Below are 14,178 nucleotides of genomic sequence, written 5' to 3' on the forward strand. Positions count from 1 at the left end.
CCAGTCTGCCCTCCATCCAGGGTACCAGTCTGCCCTCCATCCAGGACACCAGTCTGCCCTCCAGACAGGACACCAGTCTGCCCTCCAGCCAGGGTACCAGTCTGCCCTCCATCCAGGGTACCAGTCTGCCCTCCAGCCAGGACACCAGTCTGCCCTCCATCCAGGGTACCAGTCTGCCCTCCAGCCAGGACACCAGTCTGCCCTCCAGCCAGGGTACCAGTCTGCCCTCCATCCAGGGTACCAGTCTGCCCTCCAGCCAGGACACCGGTCTGCCCTCCAGCCAGGACACCGGTCTGCCCTCCAGCCAGGGTACCAGTCTGCCCTCCAGACAGGACACCAGTCTACCCTCCAGCCAGGGTACCAGTCTGCCCTCCAGCCAGGACACCAGTCTGCCCTCCAGACAGGGTACCAGTCTGCCCTCCAGACAGGGTACCAGTCTGCCCTCCAGCCAGGACACCAGTCTGCCCTCCAGACAGGGTACCAGTCTGCCCTCCAGCCAGGATAACAGTCTGCCCTCCAGCCAGGACACCAGTCTGCCCTCCAGCCAGGACACCAGTCTGCCCTCCAGCCAGGACACCAGTCTGCCCTCCAGCCAGGACACCAGTCTGCCCTCCAGCCATGGTACCAGTCTGCCCTCCAGACAGGACACCAGTCTGCCCTCCAGACAGGACACCAGTCTGCCCTCCAGACAGGGTACCAGTCTGCCCTACAGCCGGGATAACAGTCTGCCCTCCAGCCAGGGTACCAGTCTGCCCTCCAGCCAGGGTACCAGTCTGCCCTCCAGCCAGGGTACCAGTCTGCCCTCCAGAGAGGGTACCAGTCTGCCCTCCAGCCAGGGTACCAGTCTGCCCTCCAGACAGGGTACCAGTCTGCCCTCCAGCCAGGACACCAGTCTGCCCTCCAGCCAGGGTACCAGTCTGTCCTCCAGACAGGGTACCAGTCTGCCCTCCAGACAGGGTACCAGTCTGCCCTCCAGACAGGACACCAGTCTGCCCTCCAGCCAGGACACCAGTCTGCCCTCCAGCCAGGACACCAGTCTGCCCTCCAGCCAGGACACCAGTCTGCCCTCCAGCCAGGACACCAGTCTGCCCTCCAGCCAGGGTACCAGTCTGCACTCCAGACAGGACACCAGTCTGCCCTCCAGCCAGGGTACCAGTCTGCCCTCCAGCCAGGGTACCAGTCTGCCCTCCAGCCAGGACACCAGTCTGCCCTCCAGACAGGACACCAGTCTGTCCTCCAGACAGGGTACCAGTCTGCCCTCCAGACAGGGTACCAGTCTGCCCTCCAGCCAGGGTACCAGTCTGCCCTCCAGCCAGGGTACCAGTCTGCCCTCCAGCCAGGACACCAGTCTGCCCTCCAGCCAGGGTACCAGTCTGCCCTCCAGCCAGGACACCAGTCTGCCCTCCAGCCAGGATACCAGTCTGCCCTCCAGCCAGGACACCAGTCTGCCCTCCAGACAGGACACCAGTCTGCCCTCCAGCCAGGACACCAGTCTGCCCTCCAGCCAGGACACCAGTCTGCCCTCCAGCCAGGGTACCAGTCTGCCCTCCAGCCAGGACACCAGTCTGCCCTCCAGCCAGGATACCAGTCTGCCCTCCAGCCAGGACACCAGTCTGCCCTCCAGACAGGACACCAGTCTGCCCTCCAGCCAGGACACCAGTCTGCCCTCCAGACAGGACACCAGTCTGCCCTCCAGACAGGGTAACAGTCTGCCCTCCAGCCAGGACACCAGTCTGCCCTCCAGCCAGGACACCAGTCTGCCCTCCAGACAGGGCATCAGTCTGCCCTCCAGACAGGGCACCAGTCTGCCCTCCAGACAGGGTACCAGTCTGCCCTCCAGCCAGGGTACCAGTCTGCCCTCCAGACAGGACACCAGTCTGCCCTCCAGACAGGGTACCAGTCTGCCCTCCAGACAGGGTACCAGTCTGCCCTCCAGACAGGGCACCAGTCTGCCCTCCAGCCAGGACACCAGTCTGCCCTCCAGACAGGGTAACAGTCTGCCCTCCAGCCAGGGTACCAGTCTGCCCTCCAGACAGGGTACCAGTCTGCCCTCCAGCCGGGATAACAGTCTGCCCTCCAGCCAGGGTACCAGTCTGCCCTCCAGCCAGGGTACCAGTCTGCCCTCCAGCCAGGACACCAGTCTGTCCTCCAGCCAGGGTACCAGTCTGCCCTCCAGCCAGGACACCAGTCTGCCCTCCAGACAGGGCACCAGTCTGTCCTCCAGCCAGGGTACCAGTCTGCCCTCCAGCCAGGACACCAGTCTGCCCTCCAGACAGGGTACCAGTCTGCCCTCCAGCCAGGGTACCAGTCTGCCCTCCAGCCAGGACACCAGTCTGCCCTCCAGCCAGGGTACCAGTCTGCCCTCCAGCCAGGGTACCAGTCTGCTCTCCAGCCAGGGTACCAGTCTGCCCTCCAGACAGGGCACCAGTCTGTCCTCCAGACAGGACACCAGTCTGCCCTCCAGACAGGGTACCAGTCTGCCCCCAGCCAGGACACCAGTCTGCCCTCCAGACAGGAGTTGGGCTGTTGGGGGTACTGGAGGACTGCAGTTGGGCTGTTGGGGGTACTGGAGGACTGGAGTTGGGCTGTTGGGGGTACTGGAGGACTGCAGTTGGGCTGTTGGGGGTACTGGAGGACTGGAGTTGGGCTGTTGGGGGTACTGGAGGACTGGAGTTGGGCTGTTGGGGGTACTGGAGGACTGGGGTAGGGCTGTTGGGGGGTACTGGAGGACTGGAGTTGGGCTGTTGGGGGTACTGGAGGACTGGAGTAGGGCTGTTGGGGGGTACTGGAGGACTGGAGTTGGGCTGTTGGGTGTACTGGAGGACTGGAGTTGGGCTTTTGGGGTACTGGAAGACTGGAGTTGGGAAACACTGATCTAAAGTAAACAATCCATCCTCCAAATGTCTAAAATACTTGTATGTTTCTCTAAAAGGGCGGCAGGGTAGCCTAGTGGTTAGAGCGTTGGACTAGTAACCGGAAAGTTGTGAGTTCAAACCCCCTAGCTGACAAGGTACAAATCTGTCATTCTGCCCCTGAACAGGCAGTTAACCCACTGTTCCTAGGCCATCATTGAAAATAAGAATGTGTTCTTAACTGACTTGCCTGCTTAAATAAAGGTAAAATGAAAAGGAAAAAAAGGAGAAAAAATACAGTCTATGGAAAAGGAAAAAAAGGTACATTTTGAATTTAGGTGAACTATCCCTTTAAAACCAATAAGAAACAGTTACAGGTGCTGATTAAAACAATGAGGTTCCATCCAGACGTTGTCTGTCCTCTGACCTGCACTCTGGAGATGGAATCTCTTCTCACAGTGGATAGAGCAGGGTTGTGTTGGTGGTGGTGTTGACCCGAGCGGCTAGGCTATCGTTCCCACGAGGGTATGTCTCTTACAGGGCGGATACTGTGGGAGGACAGGGAGGGGGAGGGGCCAGCAGGGGTCAGAGGAGAACCCTGAGCCCAGGCGGAGCTGCAGGGTGGTGCGGAGGGAGAGCTGGCTGGTGGACATCAGTTGGTGCCTGTATGGACAGGTTAGTTGGTGCCTGTATGGACATGTTAGTTAGTACCTGTATGGACAGGTTAGTTGGTGCCTGTATGGACAGGTTAGTTGGTGCCTGTATGGACATGTTAGTTGGTACCTGTATGGACAGGTTAGTTGGTGCCTGTATGGACAGGTTGGTTGGTACCTGTATGGACAGGTTAGTTGGTGCCTGTATGGACAGGTTAGTTGGTGCCTGTATGGACAGGACAGATACAGGTTAGTTGGTGCCTGTATGGACAGGTTAGTTGGTGCCTGTATGGACAGGTTAGTTGGTGCCAATATGGACAGGTTAGCTGGGGCCTGTGTGGAGAGGACAGATACACATTAGTTGCTGCCTGTATGGACAGGTTGGTTGGTGCCTGTATGGACAGGTTAGTTGATCCTTGTATGGACAGGACAGATATCGGTTAGCTGGTGCCTGTATGGACAGGATAGCTGGTGCCTGTATGGACAGGTTAGCTGGTACCTGTATGGACAGTTTAGTTGGTGCATGTATGGACAAGTTAGCTGGTACCTGTATGGACAGGTTAGCTGGGGCTTGTATGGAGAGGACAGATACAGGTTAGTTGTTGCCTGTATGGACAGGTTAGCTGGTGCCTGTATGGACAGGTTAGTTGGTGCCTGTATGGACATGTTAGTTAGTACCTGTATGGACAGGTTAGTTGGTGCCTGTATGGACAGGTTAGTTGGTGCCTGTATGGACATGTTAGTTGGTACCTGTATGGACAGGTTAGTTGGTGCCTGTATGGACAGGTTAGTTGGTACCTGTATGGACAGGTTAGTTGGTGCCTGTATGGACAGGTTAGTTGGTGCCTGTATGGACAGGACAGATACAGGTAGGTTGGTTGGTTCCTGTATGGACAGGACAGATACAGGTTAGTTGGTGCCTGTATGGACAGGTTAGTTGGTGCCTGTATGGACAGGTTAGTTGGTGCCAATATGGACAGGTTAGCTGGGGCCTGTGTGGAGAGGACAGATACACATTAGTTGCTGCCTGTATGGACAGGTTGGTTGGTGCCTGTATGGACAGGTTAGTTGATCCTTGTATGGACAGGACAGATATCGGTTAGCTGGTGCCTGTATGGACAGGATAGCTGGTGCCTGTATGGACAGGTTAGCTGGTACCTGTATGGACAGTTTAGTTGGTGCATGTATGGACAAGTTAGCTGGTACCTGTATGGACAGGTTAGCTGGTGCTTGTATGGAGAGGACAGATACAGGTTAGTTGCTGCCTGTATGGACAGGTTGGTTGGTGCCTGTATGGACAGGTTAGTTGGTGCCTGTATGGACAGGATAGCTGGTGCCTGTATGGACAGGTTAGTTGGTGCCTGTATGGACAGGTCAGTTGGTGCCTGTATGGACAGGTCAGTTGGTGCCTGTATGGACAGGTCAGTTGGTGCCTGTATGGACAGGTCAGTTGGTGCCTGTATGGACAGGTCAGTTGGTGCCTGTATGGACAGGTCAGTTGGTGCATGTATGGACAGGTTAGTTGGTGCCTGTATGGACAGGTCAGTTGGTGCCTGTTTGGACAGGTCAGTTGGTGCCTGTATGGAGAGGTTAGCTCGTGCCTGTATGGACATGTTAGTTGGTGCCTGTATGGACAGGTTAGCTGGTGCCTGTATGGACAGGTTAGTTGGTGCCTGTATGGACAGGTTAGCTGGTACCTGTATGGACAGGTTAGCTGGTGCCTGTATGGACATGTTAGTTGGTGCCTGTATGGACAGGTTAGCTGGTGCCTGTATGGACAGGTTAGTTGGTGCCTGTATGGACAGGTTAGCTGGTACCTGTATGGACAGGTTAGTTGGTGCCTGTATGGACAGGTTAGCTGGTGCCTGTATGGACAGGTTAGCTGGTGCCTGTATGGACAGGTCAGTTGGTGCCTGTATGGACAGGTTAGTTGGTGCCTGTATGGACAGGTTAGCTGGTACCTGTATGGACAGGTTAGTTGGTGCCTGTATGGACAGGTTAGCTGGTACCTGTATGGACAGGTTAGTTGGTGCCTGTATGGACAGGTTAGTTGCTGCCTGTATGGACATGTTAGTTGGTACTAACATGCCTGTATATGGACAGGTTAGCTGGTGCCTGTATGGACAGGTTAGCTGGGGCCTGTGTGGAGAGGACAGATACACGTTAGTTGCTGCCTGTATGGACAGGTTGGTTGGTGCCTGTATGGACAGGTTATTTGGTCCTTGTATGGACAGGACAGATATCGGTTAGCTGGTGCCTGTATGGACAAGATAGCTGGTGCCTGTATGGACAGGTCAGTTGGTGCCTGTATGGATAGGACAGGACGAGGCTGACGAGTGTTTTAACAATGCATCGTTCCTATAATGGCCGAATATGTTACAAGTGAGTCGTTGAGGCATGTGTAGATATATCCCAATAATGTACTCAGAAGGAGTGTAGGCAAGCCAACAATTCCAAGGACTTTATGTTATTTTCAGAGGGAGACTGGCAGCCATGGAGACTGGCTCTGGCAGCCATGGAGACGGGCTCTGGCAGCCATGGAGACGGGCTCTGGCAGCCATGGAGACGGGCTCTGGCAGCCATGGAGACGGGCTCTGGCAGCCAAATACTCCATCTAAATGTGAATCAATTCTCAATTACGATACGGTTATAGAAACAAAGTCCTTTACTTTCATATCACATCAAAATCCTTTCACAAATACAAAATATACATTTATTGTTTTAATTAACCAGCTTTCACAGTTGCAGCCGACAGTATGTTTAAGTGACAACTCATTTCTGACGGCCTTCGGTTACTACACACAGATAGCTAATTAGCACAGGTGTTCGGAGCATGCTAGATAGCTAATTAGCACAGGTGTTTGGAGCATGCTACATAGCTAATTAGCACAGGTGTTCTGAGCATGCTAGATAGCTAATTAGCACAGGTGTTCGGAGCATGCTAGATAGCTAATTAGCACAGGTGTTCGGAGCATGCGAGATAGCTAATTAGCACAGGTGTTCAGAGCATGCTAGATAGCTAATTAGCACAGGTGTTCGGAGCATGCGAGATGGCTAATTAGCACAGGTGTTCAGAGCATGCTAGATAGCTAATTAGCACAGGTGTTCGGAGCATGCTAGATAGCTAATTAGCACAGGTAGAAGCCTCTGTCTTCCGTCTATCTCCCATACACGCGCTTTAACATGGAGATATATGAGGGAACACTAACCCGAACTCTAATAAGGTGTGTAGTAATTTCTCTCTGATATGAAATTACATGCCGGCAAGCATAAAAAAACAACAACATACCGCAACCGAGCGTCGGGGCTCGTAACAAAAGTCACCCGTGAAGATGATACCTTCATCAATAGATGCTAAAGGTAACTGACAGGATCGCAAGAAAAGCAGCGCTATTCAGCTTTCTCTGATCCTTCATTATAATCTTACCTTAACCGAAGACGTTCAACTTCTAGAGAGATATCACCTCGGGCTGAAAATATTGACGCATTCTTTTCTAATTACCTACCCTATAATCACCCTATAAAAATGCCCATCATTGCACAAGTTGTTACTACGGTTGTCAAAAGATGAACATAATTAATCACCATTAATCGCATGCTTTTCTGTAGTTAATCGTGATTAATCACCATTTTTGAATATGCTCAAATTTGTCCCTAAAGAAAGATTTTTAAATTTATAAAGCAGTGCATTGTGTTACAGGCATACTTTGATTGTAAGGGACTGAAACACAAAATTCTGAGCTATATTTTTTGCAGGTGCACACATACACACACACACACACACACACACACACACACACACACACACACACACACACACACACACACACACACACACACACACACACACACACACACACACACACACACACACACACACACACACACACACACACACACACACACACACACACACACCTTACTATTCCTGTGAGGACTTTTTGTGTGCGGTCATTTGGTCTCAGATGTCAGATTAAGATTCTTGGTCACCTCGCTGAAGACGATGGACTTGAGGAAGAGGCCCAGCGGCATGGTCTCCGAGAGGCTGCGGTCGTCGAAGTTTGAGGAAGAGGACGGTGAAGAGAGTACTGTGATGTACTGGTATGTGGGGCTTACTGTAGGAGGAACGAAGCAGCTTCAGACCTGCCACTGTTATCATCAACACACCAAACCTGGGGAGGAGAGAGGGGGGATTGGGGGGAGGGTAGATGAAAAGAGAGATAAAGAACAGGATGTTATAAGACTCATGCTACTCAAACTAGTTGGTTAAGATGAGGCAAATCCAAAATACAACCATGTTTTTTACATCATTTTTACTTCACCTTTATTTAACCAGGTAGGCTAGTTGAGAACACCTTTATTTAACTAGGTAGGCTAGTTGAGAACACCTTTATTTAACCAGGTAGGCTAGTTGAGAACACCTTTATTTAACCAGGTAGGCTAGTTGAGAACACCTTTATTTAACCAGGTAGGCTAGTTGAGAACACCTTTATTTAACCAGGTAGGCTAGTTGAGAACACCTTTATTTAACCAGGTAGGCTAGTTGAGAACACCTTTATTTAACCAGGTAGGCTAGTTGAGAACACCTTTATTTAACCAGGTAGGCTAGTTGAGAACACCTTTATTTAACCAGGTAGGCTAGTTGAGAACACCTTTATTTAACCAGGTAGGCTAGTTGAGAACACCTTCATTTAACCAGGTAGACTAGTTGAGAACAAGTTCTCATTTGCAACTGCGACCTGGCCAAGATAAAGCATAGCAGTGTGAACAGACAACACAGAGTTACACATGGAGTAAACAATTAACAAGTCAATTACACAGTAGAAAAAAAGGGGAGTCTATATACATTGTGTGCAAAAGGCATGAGGAGGTAGGCGAATAATTATAATTTTGCAGATTAAAGGACCATACAGTACCAGTCAAAAGTTTGGACACACCTACTCATTCCAGGGTTTTTCTTTATTTTGACTATATTCTACATTGTAGAATAATAGTGAAGACATCAGAACTATGGAATAACACAATTGGAATCATTTGACTCCTTCTAGAATAGGCCTGGCCACTTTGTGGAAGACGGAATTCACCTGGGTGAAAATGGCTCCCGGCTGTCGTCATCAAACATCGGAAAGGTTCTTGGTTCTTCTTCTTAAAATGATGTGAGAACAATATTAGCATTTCGCGTTACATGTAAGTCCTCTTTGGTCACTATGAGAGTTCCACATGTTGTATCTGACATGCCAAATGGTGCTAACCGGAGAAATGTCATTGATATTCCTACTTTGTTTACTTTTCCTAATTGGTATAATATAATCTTTGAGTCTCCTGTTGTTCTGAAATCTCAAAGTAATCTGATTTTAAATGCAGAAAATGTTTGACTTTTTTATTTATTTATTTTTTTACTTCTTAACACTCGTAGTTTATTATCCAAAATGAATAATGTCAATATATGGTTCTCTCAGGTAGACCCTGATATTTTTATTTTATATGAAACCTGGTTAACTGATAAAACCCTGGACTCTGACGTTTCTATGGATGGTTACAATGTGTTTAGGGCTGGTAGGAAAGGCAAAGGTGGTGGTGTTTCTATGGATGGTTACAATGTGTTTAGGGCTGGTAGGAAAGGCAACGGTGGTGATGTTACTATGGATGGTTACAATGGGTTTAGGGCTGGTAGGAAAGTTAACGGTAGTGGTGTTTCTATGGATGGTCACAATGTGTTTAGGGCTGGTACGAAAGGTAACGGTGGTGGTGTTTCTATGGATGGTTACAATGTGTTTAGGGCTGGTAGGAAAGGCAACGGTGGTGGTGTTTCTATGGATGGTTACAATGTGTTTAGGGCTGGTAGGAAAGGCAAAGGTGGTGGTGTTTCTATGGATGGTTACAATGTGTTTAGGGCTGGTAGGAAAGGCAAAGGTGGTGGTGTTTCTATGGATGGTTACAATGTGTTTAGGGCTGGTAGGAAAGGCAACGGTGGTGATGTTACTATGGATGGTTACAATGTGTTTAGGGCTGGTAGGAAAGTTAACGGTAGTGGTGTTTCTATGGATGGTTACAATGTGTTTAGGGCTGGTAGGAAAGGCAAAGGTGGTGGTGTTTCTATGGATGGTTACAATGTGTTTAGGGCTGGTAGGAAAGGCAACGGTGGTGGTGTTTCTATGGATGGTTACAATGTGTTTAGGGCTGGTAGGAAAGGCAAAGGTGGTGGTGTTTCTATGGATGGTTACAATGTGTTTAGGGCTGGTAGGAAAGGCAATGGTGGTGGTGTTTCTATGGATGGTTACAATGTGTTTAGGGCTGGTAGGAAAGGCAACGGTGGTGGTGTTTCTATGGATGGTTACAATGTGTTTAGGGCTGGTAGGAAAGGCAACGGTGGTGGTGTTTCTATGGATGGTTACAATGTGTTTAGGGCTGGTAGGAAAGGCAAAGGTGGTGGTGTTTCTATGGATGGTTACAATGTGTTTAGGGCTGGTAGGAAAGGCAAAGGTGGTGGTGTTGCTATTTACACAATGAATCTTATTTCTGTGTCTCTGTGAAAGGCCACCTCCAGTCTTAAACTATTTGAATTTTTGCCTTTAAGTCTTCATTTGGGTTCAAACTCCAAAATAACAGTTATATAAATATATCGTCCACCCTCCGCCAAGAATTGTGTACTGAACGAACTCATTGATTTAATTGCCATTTTTATTACCCCAGAGGTGTTGATCGCTGGAGATTTTAGTACTGCATGGGGAATGCAGGATGCATGTCTGTTTAAATGATTTTTGTACTAATCTAAATATGACCCTGCTGATTACAAAGCCCGCTCGTCCAAACTTAAAAAGGACCCTACGAAATCGACTTTGATTGACCTCATATTCACAAATACTCCAGAGAAATATAATGGGTGTGGGGGTATTTGCTTTAGATATTAGTGACCACTGTCCCATTGTATGTGTCAGGGATATACAGATGCCAAGATCCAAACCTTGTTTTATCAACAAGAGGAATTGTAAACATTTCATTGAACAGGCCTTTTTTTGGTGACCTCTATATTGGTGACTTTGATTGCATTGCATCTATACCTGACCCAGAGTTGGCTCTGAACTACTTCTCAAATGTTTTCAATTGTATTGCAGATTAACATGCTCCCTTTAAAAAAAAAACAGATAATTAAAAATAGGTCTTGCCGTTGGTTCAGTCCAGAGCAATCTGAAATCATACACAACAGAGATGCTGCCTGGGCCAAAGCTAGATTCACAGACTCGGGCACAGACGGGCAGTCTTTTAGGCAATTGAGCATTCTGCATGTAAAACTAGCTAAAAAAGCTAATCTGAAGCAAGCATTCTGCGTGTAAAACTAGCTAAAAAAAGCTAATCTGAAGCAAACAATCTGTGTAAAACTAGCTAAAAAAGCGAATCTGAAGCAAGCATTCTGCATGTAAAACTAGCTAAAAAAGCTAATCTGAAGCAAGCATTCTGCGTGTAAAACTAGCTAAAAAAGCTAATCTGAAGCAAACAATCTGTGTAAAACTAGCTAAAAAAGCTCATCTGAAGCAAGCATTCTGCGTGTAAAACTAGCTAAAAAAGCTAATCTGAAGCAAGCAATCTGTGTGTAAAACTAGCTAAAAAAGCTAATCTGAAGCAAGCAATCTGTGTGTAAAACTAGCTAAAAAAGCTAATCTGAAGCAAGCATTCTGCATGTAAAACTAGCTAAAAAAGCTAATCTGAAGCAAGCAATCTGTGTGTAAAACTAGCTAAAAAAGCTAATCTGAAGCAAGCAATCTGTGTGTAAAACTAGCTAAAAAAAGCTAATCTGAAGCAAGCAATCTGCGTGTAAAACTAGCTAAAAAAACTAATCTGAAGCAAGCAATCTGTGTGTAAAACTAGCTAAAAAAGCTAATCTGAAGCAAGCAATCTGTGTATAAAACAAGCTAAAAAAGCTAAATCAGATTATTATGTTAATACACTATCTGAATGTACAGGGAAACCAGCTAAATTCTGGAAAGCTGTTAAATCACTGAAGGGTTGTGGCTCCTCTTCTCTCCCCCAATAAATGAATGCAGATTCTGGCCCTATTACGGACGAAGTGGATATCATTAATGCATTTAATCACCATTTTATCTCTGCAGGCTTTATATTTGAAGGTATTTCAAAGCCAGCTCTTGAAAAGAGTCGTTTTGGATTTCGACTGTGAAAATCTATTGAATGATACTGAAAATGCTGGTCAGGAGTTTTCCCGAAATTCACTGATAAAGAAGTCCTGGAGGCTTTGTTAACATTAGACAAAAACAAATCCACAGGGGCTGATCATTTGGATCCTGGTCTGCTTTAGCGTGCAGCAGCCCGTATTGCTGGCTCAGTGGCCCACATTTTTTATTAAACTTTGTTATCAGGAAGTAGTCCAAAAGCATGGAAATTCCTATATGTGCTGCCACTCCCCAAGGGTGGGAATACAAATGATCTTGTCAACTATCGCCCCCGTTTAAAGACTCTCTTGTTTAGCTAAGATTTTAGAATCTTTGGTTAAATGTACAACTTTGTTCCTTTTTATAAACCAATCAGGGTTTAGGCTTGGGCATTGTACTACTACAGCAACCACGCTAGTTGTTAATGATCTTGTCATTGCCTTGGATGCTGAAGAGATCTGTGCTTGTAACTTGTTCATTGACCTGTTAAAGGCGTTCGACACTGTTGATCATTCTGTTTTGCTGAATAAATTATCAAGAGTAGGCCTGGGATATTAAAATATATATATATATATTATTTCACATTCACATTTTTATATTATTTAACCCATGTAGTAGGCTGGTTGAGAACAAGTTTTCATTTACAACTGTGACCTGGCCAGGATAAAGCATAGCAGTTTGACACATACAACAACACAGTTACACATGGAATAAACAAAACCTAGTCAATAATGCAGTAGAAAAAAAGTCTATATACATTGTGTGCCAATGAGGTAAGATAAGGGAGTTAAGGCAATAAATAGGCCATGGTGGCGAAGTAATTACAATATAGCAATTAAACACTGGAATGGTAGATGTGCAGAAGATGAATGTGAAGTCAACAAATGAGAGCACCTGGGGAATAGGACTGGAGCTCGGCACTGCAGGGCCTGGATTCACCTCTACATCACCAGAGGAACAGAGGAGGAGTAGGATGAGAGTACGGCTAAGGGCTATAAGAACTGGTCGTCTATTACGTCCGGAACAGAGAGTAAAAGGAGCAGGTTTCTGGGTGCGATAGAATAGATTCAAAGCATAATGTACAAACAAAGGTATGGTAGGATGTGGATACAGTGGAGGTAAACCTAGGCATTGAGTGACGATGAGAGAGATATTGTCTCTAGAAACATCATTTAAATCAGGTGATGTCTTCGCATGTGTGAGAGGTGGAACTAAAGGGCTGGATAAGATATATTGAGCAGGGCTAGAGGCTCTACAGTGAAATAAGACAATAATCACTAACCAGAACAGCAATGGACAAGGCATATTGACATGAAGGAGAGGCATGCGTAGCCAAGTGATCATAAGGGTCCAGTGAGTAGTGAGGCTGGTTGGAGACACGGCGATTCAGACAGCTAGCGGGCCGGGGCTAGCAAGCTAGCAGAAGGGCCTCCGTCACAGCGTCGCGATGGAGGAAGTCTGTTTATAGCCTCCTCATGCGTTTACGTCGCTAGACCAGTCATGATGGATTAGTAGGGTTCCGTGTGGTAAAGGGGACCAGTCCAATTGGCAAAAATAGGTATAGTGGCCCAAGAAATTGTCCCATGGACCTATTCAGCTAACAGCCAATATGCTCTAGACAGCTAGCGGGCCACGGCTAGCAGGCTAGCAGATGGGCATTCAGGGGACTTTGCGAAGGAGGGGGTCAGTTGAATAACCCCCTCGGGCAGATTACGTTGGTAGTCCAGTTGTGAAGGACCGGCGGGGCTCCGCACTGGCAGTAAATGTGATTGGTTTTATTAAATGTTTATTTTTGTTTATTGTGCTGAATTATATTGTTTTATACACGTGTATGTTTTAATAACCCACTGTTCCTAGGCCGTCATTGAAAATAAGAATTTGTTCTTAACTGACTTGCCTGGTTAAATAAAGATAAACATTTTAAAAAAGGGCTCCCTTGTAAAATAGATGTTTAATCTCAATGTGATACCCTGTTTAAATAGGTCAAATATATAAAGGTATTCTCTGAAGTTTAAAGGTGTGGTTTGGAGTATCGCTTCTTCATACTATGTAAGATATTCTCTGTGAATCTGGTGATGATTTTCTCCCTTGTTCAGAGAAGTTAGTCATTGAAGTTTGCTTGCATTATTTACCGTAAAGTAGTGTGATAGTATCAAAGAATCAGAGAATTAATTTAGTATTGAAAGCTTAAGCTACAGCTAGCTAGCACTGCAGTGCATAAAATGTGGCGAGAAGTTGACTCAAAGAGAGAGAAAGAGAATAGTTGAACAGTTTTGAACAAATACATTTCTTCAAAAATTAAGGGAAAGAGAGAGAGGGAGAGAGAGAGAGAGAGAGAGAGAGAGAGAGAGAGAGATTTGTATTCAAGCACCCGGCTCAAACAGAGATGGATGCTATGTTACCTAGCTGACTATGGCTATCCAACACGGGAACTCTTCCAAGTCAAGGTCAGCTTTTGGTTTTATAAATGTATTGCCACATAGTAGCTATGTTCACTATGACATTAGC

Source organism: Oncorhynchus masou, chromosome 32, assembly GCF_036934945.1.
Source record: "Oncorhynchus masou masou isolate Uvic2021 chromosome 32, UVic_Omas_1.1, whole genome shotgun sequence".
In the NCBI taxonomy this organism is placed as follows: domain Eukaryota; kingdom Metazoa; phylum Chordata; class Actinopteri; order Salmoniformes; family Salmonidae; genus Oncorhynchus; species Oncorhynchus masou.